The 18223-nt window shown below is 38.7% G+C and overlaps 1 protein-coding gene across 11 annotated transcripts in view; it reads left to right on the top strand.

The window, feature by feature from the left end:
• Positions 1-18223, top strand: part of grik4 (glutamate receptor, ionotropic, kainate 4) — a 353258-nt gene that overhangs the window by 90904 nt on the left and 244131 nt on the right. For all 11 annotated transcript variants that reach the window (XR_006828758.1, XM_046073785.1, XM_046073784.1 and 8 more), the window contains one exon: positions 6680-6856. The gene's annotated coding sequence lies outside the window, so the exon portion shown is untranslated. The remainder of the gene's footprint in view (positions 1-6679; positions 6857-18223) is intronic.

Raw genomic sequence — 18223 nt, 5'->3', positions numbered from 1 at the left:
CAAGATTGTCGATGAAAATGTTAACGAAATGGGCCTTGTTTTGATTAAATCTGTTTGCCTGTATGAAAAGCATATTTAATTTCCATTAACTTCCGTGGAGTAGAGAAAATGGAGAGGATTTGTTATTGTTTCCTCTTGCCTGCATATTAATGGAGTCACTGTACACAACTTTTCACCTTATGTCCTTTTTGCCACCTGCGGGTTGATGGAGGAGTAGTGAGGTAGGTTAGTATCAGGGACGGTGTGATGACAGCTTGTGAATTCTAAAAGCTTTATCGGTCCCCTGCAGCCTGCCCAGGCAGCCCACTGCTGCCTCTCATCTCTCCTGTGTGTTGCATTGAATATGGCTCTCCAATTGGGGTCACGGCACAGACTGATAGGAAGCTATATTCCTTCATAACTGGAGGCAAAGAGCTCAGCATTAAGAACAGCAGCAGAGAGATGGCAGGTCTGAACACAAGCTGACTGACAGACCAAGACGGCCTTACATATAAACATTAGAAAACAAGAAATGCATTGGTGAGAGGCATCATTCTCCAGATTCTCTTTAAATTCAGTCTGACACTGACACTTATACTTTGAAAGTTATTATAAAGAAGCACACATTTGATGCTTCAGTTTCAGCTCAACTCGACAAAAACAAGGACAAAAAATTCTCACCTCAAGATCCAGTCACAGGATCTTTCTCAGCAGAAAATATGCATAACATACACACACACCCCGTTATAAGGCTCGCACTCCAAACCCCTGTCAGCTAGCCGTCTCAGTACCACTTGTGATGGTTTGTTCAATTAATCTATATTTATTGTCTGATCTGCTTTGAATAAAACATTTGAAGTCAGCGTGATGTAGACTAGACAATCCCAGAACTGCTAAATAACTATATGTATGTGTTCTTTTATCAGCTTATCAAACGTTCATACTAAATCAGCCTATACTGCAACCTTGGACAGTTCTGTGGCTGACATGGAAGACACATGGTGATGATAATTTGTAGCTTCAAATTGTGAATTGTGAACTCTAATTTCAATCAGCGGTAATGTGTTCCTGTCAAATGCAATATATTTAGATCCCTTTAGATGACAACAGAAGCTTCTGCTTGATGAGCAAGTCCTAAAATCTTCCAGTTAGATTTCTCACTTTTAGGTGCAGTATTTGCAAATACGTTTCCCACTGAAAGGTGTTGGGGTGTGGGGTTGCTATAAAGGGCAAATAATTCAAAACCCTCCTAACAGGTCTCCCCAGCTGCAGCAGCTCATAGCAGCTGTCTTGCTTGTTCTCCCCTGTCTGTCCCTTTTCCCAGATTACCTATAACGATTGATGGCCATGCCAAAGCAAAAACAGAAAATCCATACCACTCCCCTGCCCTTTCCATATTACATTGATTTCATAGTGAAATATCAATCTGCATATGTCATGTACTGTGGTATCGCTCACAATAGTACAGCACATGTTTAGAAGTAAATCAACATAAAGTTGCTTTAGGACGGCATTTTATCAGGTTGCTTTAGGAGACCTTTTATTTTTTCTCACCTTCTCTTTTACAGAGGCAACCTAAGAGAACAGTCGAATGAATTCAAGAGCTGATGGATTTTATTCATGGAGTAAAATCAAAATTTATGAGTACACTTTATTTTGTATGCACATATGCACACGAATACAAGCACAAACACACATACTGTACAAGAACACATACAGTATTTACCCTCAAGCTCATTAACATAGTCACTGCTGAGTTGACAGCTATGAAAAAGTTCTCACTTCATGTTGGTAGCTGATAATTAGGAAATGTTTTTCATTAAACGTAACGTGGAGGACATTCTATACAGCTATACAACAAGACATGCTGGACACATTTGGGTTTTACTTTTTCTTCCAGCAAGACAAACTGAGAGGTAAAACAACTTAAAATGAGCTGATCACAAACTAGATACATGTGCCAGATCTGTAAAAAAAAAAAAAAGACAAAAAAAATTATTTGTTGCCTGGTTCACTGCCTAACTTTTTACCAAATCTCGCTGAAATCTGCTAAAACATTTTTGAGCTGTCCTGCAACAAACAACAAACTACAACCAAAAGCATAACCTAGCAGAGGTAATGACTTGATTATTGACTTTGGATTTTTACAGATAGAAGAGGTATATCTTATCTTTTATCTTCAATAAAAAAGTGTTTTTCTGGAATGAGCTAATGGTCATAGATTAACTGCATCCTTTAGATAAACAACATAATTTCTACATCCTTGCAGCACAGTAATATTTTGATGTTCTGAAACTCAGCTGTAAACTGTGTTGAATTCAAAACACTGCGTGCACAATTATTAGGTAAATAAGTATTCTGATTGAATCATTATTTCTATGCACATTTTCCTACTCTAAACCACATGAACTTTAATACTCACTGAAGTTAATCATTTTCAGGTTACGTGTATTTGTGGAATGAGGGAGGGTTTGGTGAAAGTGAATGACACCTTATATCATGGTGCCCAGAGACATGGCCAAGGTCAGGAAGGCTGAAACATGACCACCACTGAATAAGATTGACAAGTTGAAGAGTCAAGACTGGGCAAAGAAATACCTGAAGACAGATTTTTCAAAGGTCTTATGGACAGAGTGTGAGAGTGACTCTTGATGGATCAGATGGATGGGGCCTGTGGCTGGGTCACGGATGGACACAGGGCACCACTTCTTCTCAGGTGCCAGCAATGTGGATGAGGGGCGCTGGTATAGGCTGCTATCATCCACTTTTCCTTAGTTAAACATTCAGGTTTGAGATTCAATTATATTTTGGAATGACTGAGAGCATTGTGTTTGTTCAACAATAAAATTTATCCTGAGGAATATACAGTAATTTGCCTAATAATTGTGCATGCAGCGTAGATTAGCAATGAAATTTTCATATTGATGTTACAATAATAATAAAAGCCCCCCCCTCCCACACTTCCTCCTGAGTCCACCTCTTGATTTGCCTGAGCCTCATTTAGATCATGGAGTACAGTAGGGAAGGATCAGTGAGGGAGGGTGTGTATTTTTGGTTTTCTTCCAAGTGCAGTTTTAAATAGTGTTGATATTTACTTAATAGCTGGCCAGTAAGTTGTTTGGACAACTTGCCAAGTTGTCGTACGATTTGTGTCTACAACACTTAGTAATGACTTAACACTTGCTTCTGAAACATACATGAATATAATCTGGCCACAAAGTTTTGTCTACCTCATTATTTTTTACCATTTCTACAAACCAAACTTATATTGAGAATGTTAGTTTGCAGAAAAATTTAAGCCTAAGGGTAACATTTCTCGGTGCAGATGGTCCAAAATGAGAACAATTTCATAAGGTCTTTTCAAAATATAGCTTTTGCAGTGCTGTGGTTGTGTATATTCTAAAATGTGCCTTGCAGCTAGTCAGGCCTGTTTTTTACTACATCACAAGCTCACCAAAAGCAGATATTTTTCAACCAAAGCATAATTGCTTATTTCTCTTGCCATACATAATTATATGCACATGTCGTGGTGTAGCTATTTACAAACATATTCAGCACCATGTATGATCTAGTCAGTGAATTTAAAGCCAGTGAGAATTTGCAAGTCGCCTTGGATACATTGAATTCAACATACTTTTTTGTTTTAAAACTTAATTGATTGTCCCAAAACTAAGTAGCATTTCAGGCATTTCTACCTCCATGTACAGTATTCAGAACATGATTTGCTGTATTACATTTCTACATCCTAAAATCCCAATCAGAGTCTACATGATATGAAATAGTTCCACATAATGACATTTAAGAGCAACAGCACTATTTATTAGATGTGTTGAGGCTGTACTTTGGGTTTACCATGCAATGTCACTCCTCAAAAGATGTAAAAGTTAGAGCTTTTTAATGGTAAGGGGAGGCAGTACAATAGGGATTTTAGTCCTCTGGGCAGTGTTTGATAGGAAAAAGAATCTGTACCTTTGGCTTGTACACAGCAGCCTGAAGGTCTAAGGCAGAGAGAAAACTGTGAGGAAGAGGGAGGGTAAATGAGTTGGAGAGGAGATCAGGCTGAAGGAACATTCAGCAACAATCTCCTTCTGCTGAAACTTTACATACTGTATGTCAGCACTTCAAAAGTTACCCCATTATTATTTATCCCACATCCTCTACAAGAGCTGCAAATATTCATTTGATCTAACCTTTTATTCTGTGCCTACTGTAAATTGTCTCAAGCTGGATACATAGTTTTTTAAAAAACTTATTGCAAGTAATTACAGACAAGTGGATTTCTTGACTGAATTAAACAGTGCTTTGAACCCAACAATTGATTCATCGCTGTAGATGTACTTGAGCCACTGGAGGACGTTTAAGACTAATCTAAGTTGGTAAAGTAGCAGTGCTAGCAGTACTTCTGTTTACAAAGTAGCAGTATCAATATGTTTTACAGTCTGTCGACAGAGGAGTCAGCCAAATATAATGAGATTAAAACTGCAAAGACAAACCACCACAGCTAAACCATAGTTTATTGACAATATAATAGCATGTGGTTTGCCGAGATTCCCAAATGTGAGAATTGAATAGCGGTGAAACCGTGTTCTTTCTGCTGCAATGAGCCAATCCCAGCTGACATTGGGAGAAAGGCGGGGTACACTTTGGACAGGTCGCCAGTCCATTGCAGGGCCACACATAGACAGACAGCCACTCACACTCACATCCACATCTAAGGACAATTTAGCGTCACCAATCAACCTAGCCTGCATGTCTTCGGAGAGAACCCATGCGGACACGGGGAGAACATGCAAACTCCACCGGGGCAACCGGGGTTTGAACCCACAACCTTCTTGCTGTGAGGCGGCGCGGTGGTGCAGTGGTTAGCACTGTCGCCTCACAGTATGTAATTGGTTTCTTAGAGGACTTGAAGCCATTATGTGATTATAACATCTTTGAAATTATTCTGATAGCACAAGTAGCGGTTTGTACAAAAATGAAAATGAATCCCAGTGAAAAAAAAGTGGTGTAGTCTACATACTTTTAGCCCTTCACTCTCATACCCCTTTTGTACTGGTCAGTATGTCAGTCTGAATGGGGTTGGAAGGTGCTCGAAAAGAGCTTGTGCGTACGATGTATTGTCCATCCTGTTTTTACAGCTATTCTGAACTCATTGTGCCCCTTCGGTTTGTGGATCACCAAAAAGCACTGGACCACTTAAACCACAGTACATAGCGCATCAACCGGTAGGACTATATCCCCAAGGTGGGGCTTGCAGGGGAGGATGAAATCACTCTCCCCTTCCAGCATGGCCAAAGGGGGATAGCCTACAAGCTGCAGTGTGCTAGTTGGACCTGGAGGGTTGTGGGTTGAGCCCAGCGTCTGTATTCAGTTCATCCACCAACTAACAAACCTACAGTATTTCTCGCAAATTTGTGAGTTTATAATCTCAGAGAATATTCCAGTTTTTTGTGAGTTTTATTTTGTAAATTTACGACTTTAATCTCAGAGAAAATCTGAGTATCTTTACTCATAAATCTACGGCTTTAATTTTGAGATTTTTCTCATAATATTACCCCTCTCCCCCAGCTCTGTAATAAAAATAAACCTACAATGGCCTTAATACGCCGTTGTACATTTCTATTGGAGCATACCCACGCTGTTAGTGTCAGTTGTAGAAGGGTGGTGGTAGCATGCGTTGTTGTCTATCAGATTGTCTTTTTTGATACTACTGCTGGATGGTGCTAAAGTCAAAGTTTCAAATCGTACACATAGCAGCTTTAATATTAATAAAAGTCTAACCTTTGTTAAATCTTCAACCCTCAAGTTGAGACTCAGTTTTTTAGATGTTATGATAATAGTAAGGAGAATCTGCTTATGACTGATAAACTTGACACTTAACAAGGTCACTTGTGTATGCGTGTGTATGGGCATGCTTGTGTGTTCATGCAAACATACAGTGTGTGTACAGTTCACGTGTCAACAGTTATTGATATGGCAGGTCATGCGTCTGCAGTGACGTGATTAGTGATTAGGTTGATCTCCAGGGAGACGTGTAATTCTCGTCTGAGTAAGGGTGCCATTAAAATGCACTGACATGAGATTAATGCTCATCTTGTAAGTGACATTTACTTTCTCATTTACCGTGAAAATTATCTTGCAATATTGCGTGCTAGGCCTTGTTTTGAATGCTGATGAGTTTCCTGAGCTGTTCCATGTGTGTGCAGTGACGGTATGAAAAATGTTGGATGTGCTATATAAAGAGGAAGGGGTATCTAGCTGAGTAAGGGACAAACAGTAAAACAAGACCATCAGCAAAACGGGACCGTGAACTTTGAAACTGCAGTTTACTGTGCAGATTCCAAACATACTGTATGTTGGATAAATGGCTGTCCTCAGCATTAGTAATAGGACTGCAGGAGCTGTAACCTGACAAGAAATATGACATAATATAGTACCATTGTTCAGAAGTTGCTTTTGAAAATGTATAGTTTATTCTCTGGATAGTAAGCAGGACAAGCCTTGCCTTAATGCTTTTTTTTTTTGATTTTCTGTAAGCTCCCATAAGGGAACAACAATGAAATGTCTTTATGTCTCAGGATTACTAAAACCCTGTGTTTCAAAGTGTGAAATTGATTGTGGTCCTTGATAATATGTCTATGGCTGTGCCTCATAAAATCATATTTTTGTGTTTTGTGTTGTGTTTTTTTTTCCCTCTTAGTGTCTATGCATTGCAGCGCGCAGAGCCCAAACTCTTGCGCGAGAGCCGGGCGGCACATACTACTCTGTATGTGTATGTGAAATGAGGAGAAACTAAGTGGCTACTACAACCACCCAGATCAGACAGCCTCCCTGTGCTGCAAGATGGATTAGAGCCCCACACCTCAGGAGATCAAAGGTAGGAGAAGATGTTTGGTAATCAGCCACCACTCACCTGCCCTTTTCAATGACTGCAAAGAGAGAGTGAAGGACAGAGAGGAAATAATGAATTCCAATGAGTTTAGGCTAAGATCTTTCTGCCATCTTTGCGATGTAGTCTCAGACATTAACTGCATCATCCAAGGAAATAATGCACAAATTAGAATTTTTATTTATTACCACTATCAGATTTTCTGTATCCACCTAGTCTTGCTGTATTAGTGATACAACACTGCATTACTGAGTGCATTTTATAGCTCAGTATAGCTTAATTTAGATATCATCATATAATGCCAAAATGTTTTAAGCACAGCTACAATTAAATAAATTCTTGGCCCTGGTTCCAGCATTAAAGACATATTTAACTGACTTTTGTTAACATTATTAGATTTCTATTTTAGTGAAGATCCAAACGTTTCCAAAGATACGAAATATGCCATGCTGAATTGAATGAAAATGTGTATACAATAAAACACAGGCATCTACATGTTCTCATTTGATGTGATGCTGCATACATGGCATATCAGATTTCAATATTTCACTTAAAATAAGGATCATATACAGTACAGTAGCATTGTTCAAGATGAAGCAGTGGTACAAGCAGATAGAGAATCTAGAGTGATGTACTTCAGATTGTTGACGCTACTGAAGGGGAATATGTGGGTTCAATAGGTTAATTTGAGTAAATATCAGCAATTTAAAATACTGGTAAAGATCAGGATAGACCTCTGAATTGCCGCCCACATCTACAATTTTGTCAGCAATTCCAAAAGGTCTGGTGCTGCTTTTCTGAGTTGGATTAACAACCAAGCCAGGAAAACGCACACACGCTTCTGCTCTTACTGGTGTGATTAGTATGCTGTATTGCTCGCTCCATCTATAAATAAAAGCATTGCTGAATGCAACAAGTCCCAGCAAGTGTTGAAAGTAATTCTGGAAAAAGCAGGAAAACGTTAACTGAATATGAAGCAGATGAGGCAGGTTTTGGAAAAATGAGGACGTAACAATAAGTTGAATGATTCTGACATCACAAAACAACCCCCCGAACACACTGAACAGTATAGGCTGTTAATATACTTACCTATAACATTTAAACAGCTTCCAGGAGTCAAGTTGTCCTTTAAGCTGCTTGGGAATTACTTACTGTTATACAAATAATTGTGGTCACTGTATTTAAACGGCTAAAGATATATTTTCTGCATGGACAAATTAGATCTACAGTATGTGTATGTCGTGACACACTCTCTGTTCCTTTCTGTGAACTCCACAATACGTAAAAGGAAAAGTGGACTGTTTTCATCATCACAAAATGTTTTTATGGCACTTACTTGTTACAACAAAAGCTGCTTATTGGACTATAATTCAGCACTTTGCGTGAAAGGGGATTATATTATTGAGATTTCTGCAACTGAGAGATTTTTGTCCGTCCATGGAAATGGATCCATAACAATGCATTTTCTGTATTTGTTACTGATTCCCCACTCCCTCCCTCCCTTCCTCCCAGAGTGGTCTCAACAAGCCTGGCGGATGAACATTTACCTTCAGCTACCTTCTCTCATTTTCTTACTTTCTTTGTAATTTATTTGCAGAAATGTTCCTTGCTAAGTATCTTTTTAAAGAAGCACATAGTTTATTTTTATTTTGTTACGGCCATTGTGAGTGTCAATCATTCCACATTTTGCATAGCTCTTGTGCAAAAGGCTTCTCTTTGGCTCCTCTTAAGCACTGTAGTTTGGATGGAGAGCTTACATAATACTTAAGGTTCTTCTCAACAGTGGGAAGAGACTAATTTTTTATCAACAAACTCAGCAAATGCATGCAAAGTGGGAAATACTAACCTGGCATCGCCGGACTAATTCACAAATGCGTATTAGTTAGGAACCTCTTAACGTGCTCAACGGGCACAGACCAAAAGACACAATTGGATAGACCTACAACCAATCAGAACAATAAAACATTTGACGTAGCGCTGTGCAACACGCAGGTTGGGGAGGTTTGTGGTCCATCTTCAAGCAGGAAAAAAATGGTCGCCTATTCACACATGTTCTCAGAACTATATGAAAACATTTGAGGCGGGAAATAGGATATCCAGTAAAATATTCTAAATGCATATGGATACATTGAATTCAACATACTTTTTTGAATGCATTGATCAGCACTGCGCAGTCTGACTAGACGCAGGTCCAAACCTACAACTAATCAGAGCAGCAAAACATGTGATGCGTGACTTTTCAAATCTTTTCAAATCAGATAATGTGATTTGCCCGACCGGATCCATTTCGGATGTTAGACGTATCTGCCAGAGTAAAAGAAACATGAGCTCAGCAGATTCGCGTGGTTCCTGGGCTACGTTAATACAGCACTTCTATAATTTTTATCATCATATACCTTAAAAAATACTGACTGTATTTGCAAAGAAAGCAAACTAATAAACCACTAATACAGCAAAAGTCGAAAGCAGCTCCTAAATACACATTAAGTGCTGTTACTGCATAGATTGGATAGAACCGAGTACACAGAACCTGAAGGCGAATATTTTTACATATCTTGTGTATCTGCAGATCAAGCTAACTAACCTACATGTGGTTTTAAAATTTGGAAGTATTTCATGTTCAGATTTTAATGATTAGTTTGATTTCGCAGCTGCATTTGAAACTCAGAACCTTGCTTCTCTCATGCTAATCTCCTACTTCAAACAATCAACAGAGATTTTAAAATGGCTATTTCAGTTTTTATTTCAAGATGTGATGTCTGTGTGTGGTTGTGTGTAGTTGAGGTTATGAGGCTAGCTTATGTGTTTCTGACCAAAAAGCTATTATTTTTTAAGGCCATCCTTCTCGTGTCCTAAATACCTTTAAACTCTGCTGACAACTGCGTAAGGCCTTCACCACTGCATCTACACATAGCAATAACCAAAAACAAAACATGTCTACAGATTACGTACTAACTAATTTCAACAGTACAAGTTACATCAAAAAGCATTAAAATAAGCCAGGTCATCATTGCAACAAACGTAACCCTTAAGTCATTTTCCAAAATCATAGAATCCATATTTAACAAAAGAAACAACAACCATAACCGGTCATTTCACCAGTGACCCTTCTGCCTTGCTCAGTTATTTTGAAGCCCTTTCATTGTGCACAATGCCAAACTAAAGCCTTCAACATCCTTCAGATGTTATGCCTGCCAGATTTCTGAAGGAGATTTTAACAGTGTTGGTCTGTCCCACTATTTTAGCGGTGTGTCCACTGTCTCCATTTCTAAATGATCATTTTTATTAAACATTTTAGTGAAAGTTGTTTATTTAAAGTTGTTCTTCTCTTCCTCTTCTGTTTCCTTCTATGAACAATCTTCTTTTTTGATAAATTTCAATCAGCTCAGCTCAGCATTTTACACAATTTGAAATATGGGTTGGCATGATGGATGCCTACTGGACTGCCTATTTATCAAACAGACCTTTTTTGGTAGTGGTCGGTGATGCCTCCTCTTCTGTGGCCCATCTGACCTGTGGTGTCCCCCAAGGCTCAATCTCTGGCCCCCCCTTGTTGTTCTCAATGGGACATATCATACATCAATAAAAAAGTCCCTACTAGTGAAGAAGGAAATTCTTATCAGTTATTATCTTGTCTGTGAAAAAAAGTGTTAGATGTCCCAACACTTTCTCCAGCTAAATGAAAAAGTCTGAAATCATTGTTTTTGCACTTGAATTACCAATTTTACAAAAACATCTTCATGTTCAAACATCTACAAACATTGTCTATAAATGCCAAACATGCAGCCAGGTACCTGGGTGTAATATTTGACAGTGACCTTTAATTTGAAATACAAATTGCAGAAGTAGTTCAATAGTTTTTTTTTAGCAACAAAGGAGTATCTCAAAAATCTGGTATATTCTTTCTCATACATACATGCTTTTATTTCATCTTGGTTAGATTGTTGTATTATATTGTATTCAGGGTTAAGCCAAAAAAACTAAAGCCTTCAGCTGATACAAAAAGCAGCTAGCATACTAGAAGACAAGATCATATCAGCCTTGTTTAGCCTCTCTTCCCTGGTTACTAGACCAGTAGGTTTTTGAATTTATTTTAAGATTTATAAATATATTGCTGAATTGCTGCTCCTCTATGAACCAGAACGCAGCTGCAGATCCTCAGTCAGGGCTCTGCTGGCTGTTCCTAAATCCCAGCTTAAGACTAAAGGTAACCGGGCTTTTGCAGTCAGGACCCCTTAGCTCTGGAATTCCCCGTCCAAGGCTGCAGAATCATTGACATCTTTTAAATAACAATATCAAAACATGTCTTTAAAAAAGCTTTTTATTAATACTAGCACACTGTTATATTTCCAACATGTCTCATATATATTGTTATCATTAGTAGTATTTTTATCTAACATTATTGTTGTGTATTTTATTCCATTTAATTTTTGTAGTATTTTAATTGTCTAATTTTATTTGCCTCATTGCAGTCCTGAACATTTTTAATCCAAAGTTAACCATAAAGCATGTTATTATTAAAAAGTGTTGTATTAATAAATTTTTATTTTTGTTGTTATTATAATTATAAACAGTCTGATCTGGACTACAGTTTGCAAAAAAAGTTCCAGATGACAATGTTCTGCTGACATGAATGTAACCTTTTATCCTACATTCTGGCAGCAGAAAAACAAGCAGAAACATTTCTGCATGCATTGGCTTTCTGTCCTCTTTTTCTCTCTGTACTTTCTCTGTGACCTCCCTGACATGCATTTGTTTGGTTTTCTGACAAAACCAGCTCACAAAAGCTGCAAAAATTGTGTATTTTTAGATAAAGGTGCCAGACTGGAACCCATAGCAAATGTGACTGTGTGAGGTTTTTTTTTTTGCTGGTGCTGTTCATTTAGAGGACAGGATACATTGTCATCTGGAAGCGTCGCTCCAACTGCTACCTGCTGTGCTCTCTTAAGACAACAATCAGAAAGTGTCACTGGAGGCTAAAAGGTGAATATTGAGACGATCTGTTTTTGCCCAAACAAAATAAACTAAGCATGTTTTTATTGAATCAAATGGTGTATTAGAAGCATAAGGTATCGTAGTTTTTTCAGAGCACAGATTTTTACTGTGAATTCTTCCCTTTTCCACGTTGGTACAAAATTCTCCTTTAAATCCACATTAAATTGATTTAAAAGCTTACAGATTGTATGTGCCAGTGCTGGTCTTACCCTAGATAGATAGCTTCAATATATACAAAGAATGATGGATAACATGTCTTCACTAGAAACTTTTCAATTACAGTAACAAAAGACATCTTTACCTTACACACACACACACACACACACACACACACACACACACACACACACACGCTCGTTAATGTTCACATGTGTGCACACTCCTCAGAAAGTAGGACTACTTATTTAGTATGTCATATTACAAACTCTTGTGTGCCAGTGACAGAAAAACCCAATTCATATTCATATGTGGGATAACACGCTTTTCATATTTTTTAAGCCACCACATCCCCCTGCAGGCAACTCTAGTATGCAGTGAATACAAATGCCAGAACACACAGTATGCAGTAAAGACATTGGATTTCTCCAAGGCACCAGTGTCCTGTGAAATCTAATACAGACAGAATTTGACTTTTTACTGACTTTGGCTCAAGGAAAGTGCTTTGAGGAGCATTTCATTGCCCACATGTGCAATTTTGCATGAGATGCAAGTATTTTATTATATTTTTTTATTTAGTAGCACAAAAAGACAAAAAAAAAAAGTACTCAATATCACTTTGGTGCAGATGGTTTATTATAGCCCCTCCGTGTGTCAACCGCAGCATTCAATATTGCCACTGGGTAAATCCTTCTGATCATCCTTACAGGAAATGTTGCACTGGTTCTGGTATGTCATGCACATAAAATGATCTTTGTTGCACTTTACTTACTGCATCATTGATGCTCTAGCCACTGCCCATAGCAAATTCTTACCTGCTTGGCAGAAACACTGTGCTTATCTGATGAACTCAGTGCCTTCTATGTAAAATAGTTTTTGTGTGCTTTGGTGTGTACGTGTAGTTTGTGATGTGTGCATATTCATGTGTGTAATGAGCTGTTTGTATTTGTGTGTTGACTGAATTCATGAGTCTGCTTCTGTTCTGTCTTGCCTCTGGGCCACCTGCCTTTTTCCTGCCTCCTTTCCTGGCTGCTCCTGAGAAGTAGAGATAAGGCCCACTGATGTTTGTCTGCTCCCTGGCAGATTAGTGAGGCAGACAGGTACAAGGACTCTGGCAGACAGCTACAGTATACTGGAGGCCAAAGAAGAACTTGTTTGGGATGCCTAAGCTGACCACAGCACCAATCCAGCTTGAATGCTATCTGGCTTCTCTATATGTGCTGTTACCGTTCAGCTAATTACTGTTCAAAGAGAAACACATGTGAGTCAATGTGGGGAATATCTGGAAAATTCTACATCTAAACTTGGAACTTTAAATGATAGTGAATAATCAAACATAATGCCACTGATTTCCCTGGGATTAATAATGATTCAAATGTAATCAGTAAATCATAATTGCATAAATGAGTCATTAGGTCATCAGCATACTAGAGACATACTGGAAACCCAATGAATATTCTGAAGAAATTCTTAACATGGCATTTTGTCTTTGTATGAGATTTAAAATACTATTTTCTGAGGGCCAACAAACGTAAATGGGATGAAATTATTTCAAGTGTTAAAATTTATAGCAACTTGTGAACTGAATTTGATTTAATTTGTTTCCAAATATCTAATTAGAGAAATTTCAGAATAACCAAATAATCTTAATAATCTCTCAAATTTGATTTTGTTTAATTTAAATTTTATATAAGGCTGGATGATTCATTGAAAAGTAATTGAAACTGTAATTTTCCCATTTATTAACGGGCACCCTGTGACATACACTGCACATTTACTGCCAGATTGAAAACTTTCTGCCAATGTTTTCCTCTGCTACGCAAGCTTTCACCGTCACTTTCTACCACTCGTTCTCTCCCATTCGCTCACCCACACACTTGCTACACACACACACACACACACACATACACACACACATTGCACTGCCTTTAAAAGTCCTAACTTCGCTGCTGTTACAACAGCACCTGTCACGTAGATGTCCTTTTAAGAATGAGGAGAGGAAGCTAGCCAAGCATTGTGTTACTGTGCTTGCCCACTGTGTGAGTGAAAATCATTAGTTGTGCATTGATATTAATGATCGTGTGAAATTTTAATAGCAGCGGTCATTCATTCAGCAGCGGCAATGAGTCTAACAAAGGGGGAACATGTCTCTGTTATCTGCACGGCACAGACTATCTGGCGTTGCACTTCGAGTTTAGCCTTTTGCTTTCCGTCAACATAACGTTATCAGTTAATGTTTAGTTCATCAATTTTTGACATTTGTGAATTGAAAAAAAACCCACCTTTAATAGTTGAGCATATTTACAGTACAAACCTTGTCAGTGAACTATGAAGACAAAAAACAAAAAACCCCACAAATAATAATAAACTAAAACTAAATAATTAAATAATAGACAAGAGGAATAAATAATTGATGAAATGGCAATCGCTAAAATGGTGTGTTTCATTACAGTGTCAAGTCAGTACAAGCCATAATTTTATTGCTAAAAAACACTCGTGCTCATTTTTCTTGAAAAAGTTGCAAATGATATGTTGATAGCGTTTCTTGCTTTGACTTTTATTCATTGACAGTTATGAGTAGAAAGTTAAAAAGTAAAGACAAAGATACCCCACATGGGTGATCAGTTAGCAAAAGCTTTTATAAGAAAGCTGTAAAACTGTGTGTGTGTCTGCCATGCATGTGCAAGTATGTGTGCTCCTTTTGTGTTCATTGAGCACCAGGCTGTGAACATTAGGGTTAGGATTTAAGCACATGGTCAGTGTGAAACTGCCTAATTAGGCCTTTTCTGCTTGTGTGAAGAACATTGCATAGGCTTCTTGGTTCTGCACCTGTACCTCTCCTGTGATTCTCATTGCTTTTGCTGCACCTGAATTTCAATTAACCCTGCAACTTCAACAGAACTCTGAAAGGTTCTGTTGGTTGAAAGAGATGACAGAAAGTGTTGATGTACATCAGCGTCAGAGTGACAGAAAGAGAGGAGACAAAGTAGCAGATGAATTAGGTGAAAGTGAGAATAAAGGGAAGGGGGTCAGAGTGTAAGAAAGGGATTATAAATGGATCACAGGGTTTTGAGCATTTCCAACACAAGTATTACTTCTATATAATACAGACTAAGCTATTACCATGCTTAGTCCCTTTTATCAGACATTATGAGCTTATGTCATAACAAACTGTTGAGCTCCCTGTTTGTGTTATTTAAAACTCTGGTGTTAGATCACTGCTGTCTTGCCTAACTGTCTGCATCTCTCTCATGCGGACACATTACACTCCTCTTTGTGTCCATGGTTTTTGTTTGATTGACTCGTGTTTGATCAGAACTGTTTAAATAGTTGTCTCAATATTTATGTTGCCAATTGTGAAGATGCCGTATGATTGCGGCCGAACCGGCGGAATATAAATTGTTCATCGCTCCCCATGTCTACATCACATGGTAGACAGGTCCTTCCACATGCCTGACAGCTTGGATTGAAAAATGAAATTAGAGTATTAGAAAGACGTACAAGCAGGAGCAGAGGACAAGGGATAACACATGATTCACACGCAGTAAGCCCTGGCTGTGTAGCGCATTGAAAATACATGTGGGGGGGAGTGAAGAGGGGCTCGAAGGGTTTAGAAAGAGTTAAGTAGCAGACTTTTACAAGGTGAAGTACAGCTTATGAAAGGAGCTCAGTAGCAGTTACACTGTAATTCAGTCTGAGAGTCAGTGACTGACAGATTAGCAGAATGACAAATTATTAATTTAAGAATACCGCTAGCAGCACAGCTCTCTATGTTTGCATTTAAAAGTAAGTATGAACTGCACATAAGTAGGAACTGCTTAACTCGGCCAGACAGAAACATTCGCATCCAGTACGCATGATAACATACTGTATTAGGGCTGCAGCTAACGATGATTTTAGTATTAGAAGCTTCGATAGATTATTTCAACGATTCAACTATGCGTCATTTAATACCCCCCTGTAACGGGATCAGCTGTGCATGTATATAGGTGATTTATTAGTCCTTTTGGAAATTCATAGTGTGCCATACAGCAAACATCAGACCAACAACTAGACAGCATATGACGGCAGTCTTAAAGTCGTTATGGCGTTCACACTACGTGACTGATCGATGACAGGGACACACACACTACAGGAGCTGACAGCAGCTGTGTCACCCAACGCAGGTCTCCAAACCACGTTTTGTCAAGAAAACACACGTGAAATGTGAAACGTAAAATGAGCGATTCTGCACACGAAACAGCTGTTGTTTGTTATTATAAAGATAACAGTTATAAAGACAAAGAATATGGGTGAAGGATGGATTAGCACACGCAGGTAGCAGGGATTGTCTGAGCTACAGAGAGATCTGGAGGGGAGTTAAAAGGTGCAGCTCCCGACAGCCAGTTAACTCATGACTGTGAGATTACAACTCACGGGCCAAAAAGGAGAACAACAAACTCACGTGTGGACATTTTCAGCTGAGGACTGTGGCTTACGTTGACTAGCCTTCAACTCAACAATCAATCAGGATTTCAGTTAATTGCTAAAGTTGCTGTTACTGTTACCTTGTCTGTGGTCCGCTGGCAGAACACCTTTTTGTTCAGGTGCCGTCATGCTGTTGCCGAGGTGACAAGTTTCGTTTTACGGTGGATGTACTGTGACATTATAGAGTTATTGTTTTCTTTAGCTTGAAATAATAACATACTTTTGACACTTTCTTCTTTGTCCCTCGCTGTTTTCTTTCTCTTCCTCCACTTTTCAAACAGCTCCATTATAATCACGTCGTGTTCACAGCGTAAGCGCGATGTGCGACAGTAATGTCTGTGTGAAACACTGTACTGTATAGTTACATGGATTAAATGAAGCATTGATGCAAAGAATTTGTGTCGAAGCATTTCATTAATTGATTTTATCGATTTAATCGATAAATCGTTTCAGCCCTATACTGTATTGTTGAAGGACACTCTACTGTATAAAACTACCTGTTTTATTGTGTGATTCATTTCCAGTAATTATCAGCGAACTGCTGTAAATAGAATTGAATAACATATGGGTGAGGGCTGGGGTGGCTTTTGGCGCTTGCAGTCAATGGCAGCATCTGGTCAGTGAATAGCAGTTAGATGTAAAAAGCATTTCAATGGACAGCTCTGTTATGGGAATGAGATGTACTCTACCTCAGTGTTCATACTTTTTTTTTATAAGAATGGATGCTGCAAATATGTTTAAATGTAAGAAATCATTGTGCCAAAGTATGTGAGTCAGGCTTGTTTTTAGTTTGGTATTTCATTTAATTGTTTCTGTTTCACTGCAGAAGATGGGGTGGAAAAAAACCAAACGCAGCAGGTTACTCTTTTTAGAAGCTATGATGACAGAGGCTTTGCATGGCATTCATTCGCACATAACTTATTGTTAAAAAGGACCAAGCAGCATTTTTACCTTTGGCTGTTACACTGTATATCCTGTTATGCAGCCCGTGAACATCTAGAAATGAATTTGTCAGCATTATTGCTGTTGGGCCTTTCGGGGGCACAGCAATGCATAATTGGTAAATCCAAACCTATGAAACTTCCGCCACTTGCGTCACTTTTATTTATGAATTTGCACTTTAATTTCTGCTATCTAGTCTTGGTAGTATATAAAAGATCCACAGTTAAACTCTGTGGCACAAATTTACTCTAATAATTCACTAGTTGTGTTGGTGTTCTTCCAGTTGTATTTCTCTAAGTTGAGTCAATGGCAGTGTCTTGTGAACTACCATAGTGCCTATTGAATGGCAATGAATATCCTCTACAGGTACTGTCTGAGATCAGAAACGGAGAGGACAGGAATAGATGGAGGAGTTTCAGTGAAAGTATAAAATAATAGATAGAGAAGAAAGGAAAGACCAACTGGGAGAAATATTAAAGGCCGTAGGTATGAGGCGCAGCAGTAGCGAATAAGAGATAATGAGTAGAGAGAGGGGTTCAGAGAAAGAGAGAAGAGGAGACTGTCAGAGGATTTAGCAAGAGGAACTGAGGCAGGGAGGAGACATGATACTTCAGATATTAGAAACAGAGGTAGAGAGGTAGAGAAAGCGTTCGATGAGTGAGTGCAGTGGGCAAAGTCACCGCAGCATCTCCAGATGCGATCAGCGCGAGAATGAAGGGCAGTGGCGGGTGGAGAGGCTAGACGCGACAGCTGGCTCCAGCGGTGTGTGGTGAGGGGTGGTATTGTTTCAGCCTT

The sequence above is a fragment of the Micropterus dolomieu genome, linkage group LG17 (genome assembly GCF_021292245.1).
Source record: "Micropterus dolomieu isolate WLL.071019.BEF.003 ecotype Adirondacks linkage group LG17, ASM2129224v1, whole genome shotgun sequence".
In the NCBI taxonomy this organism is placed as follows: Eukaryota; Metazoa; Chordata; class Actinopteri; order Centrarchiformes; family Centrarchidae; genus Micropterus; species Micropterus dolomieu.
The sequence above is the reverse complement of the archived record's forward strand: the minus strand, read 5'-3'. Positions and strand labels throughout refer to the sequence as shown.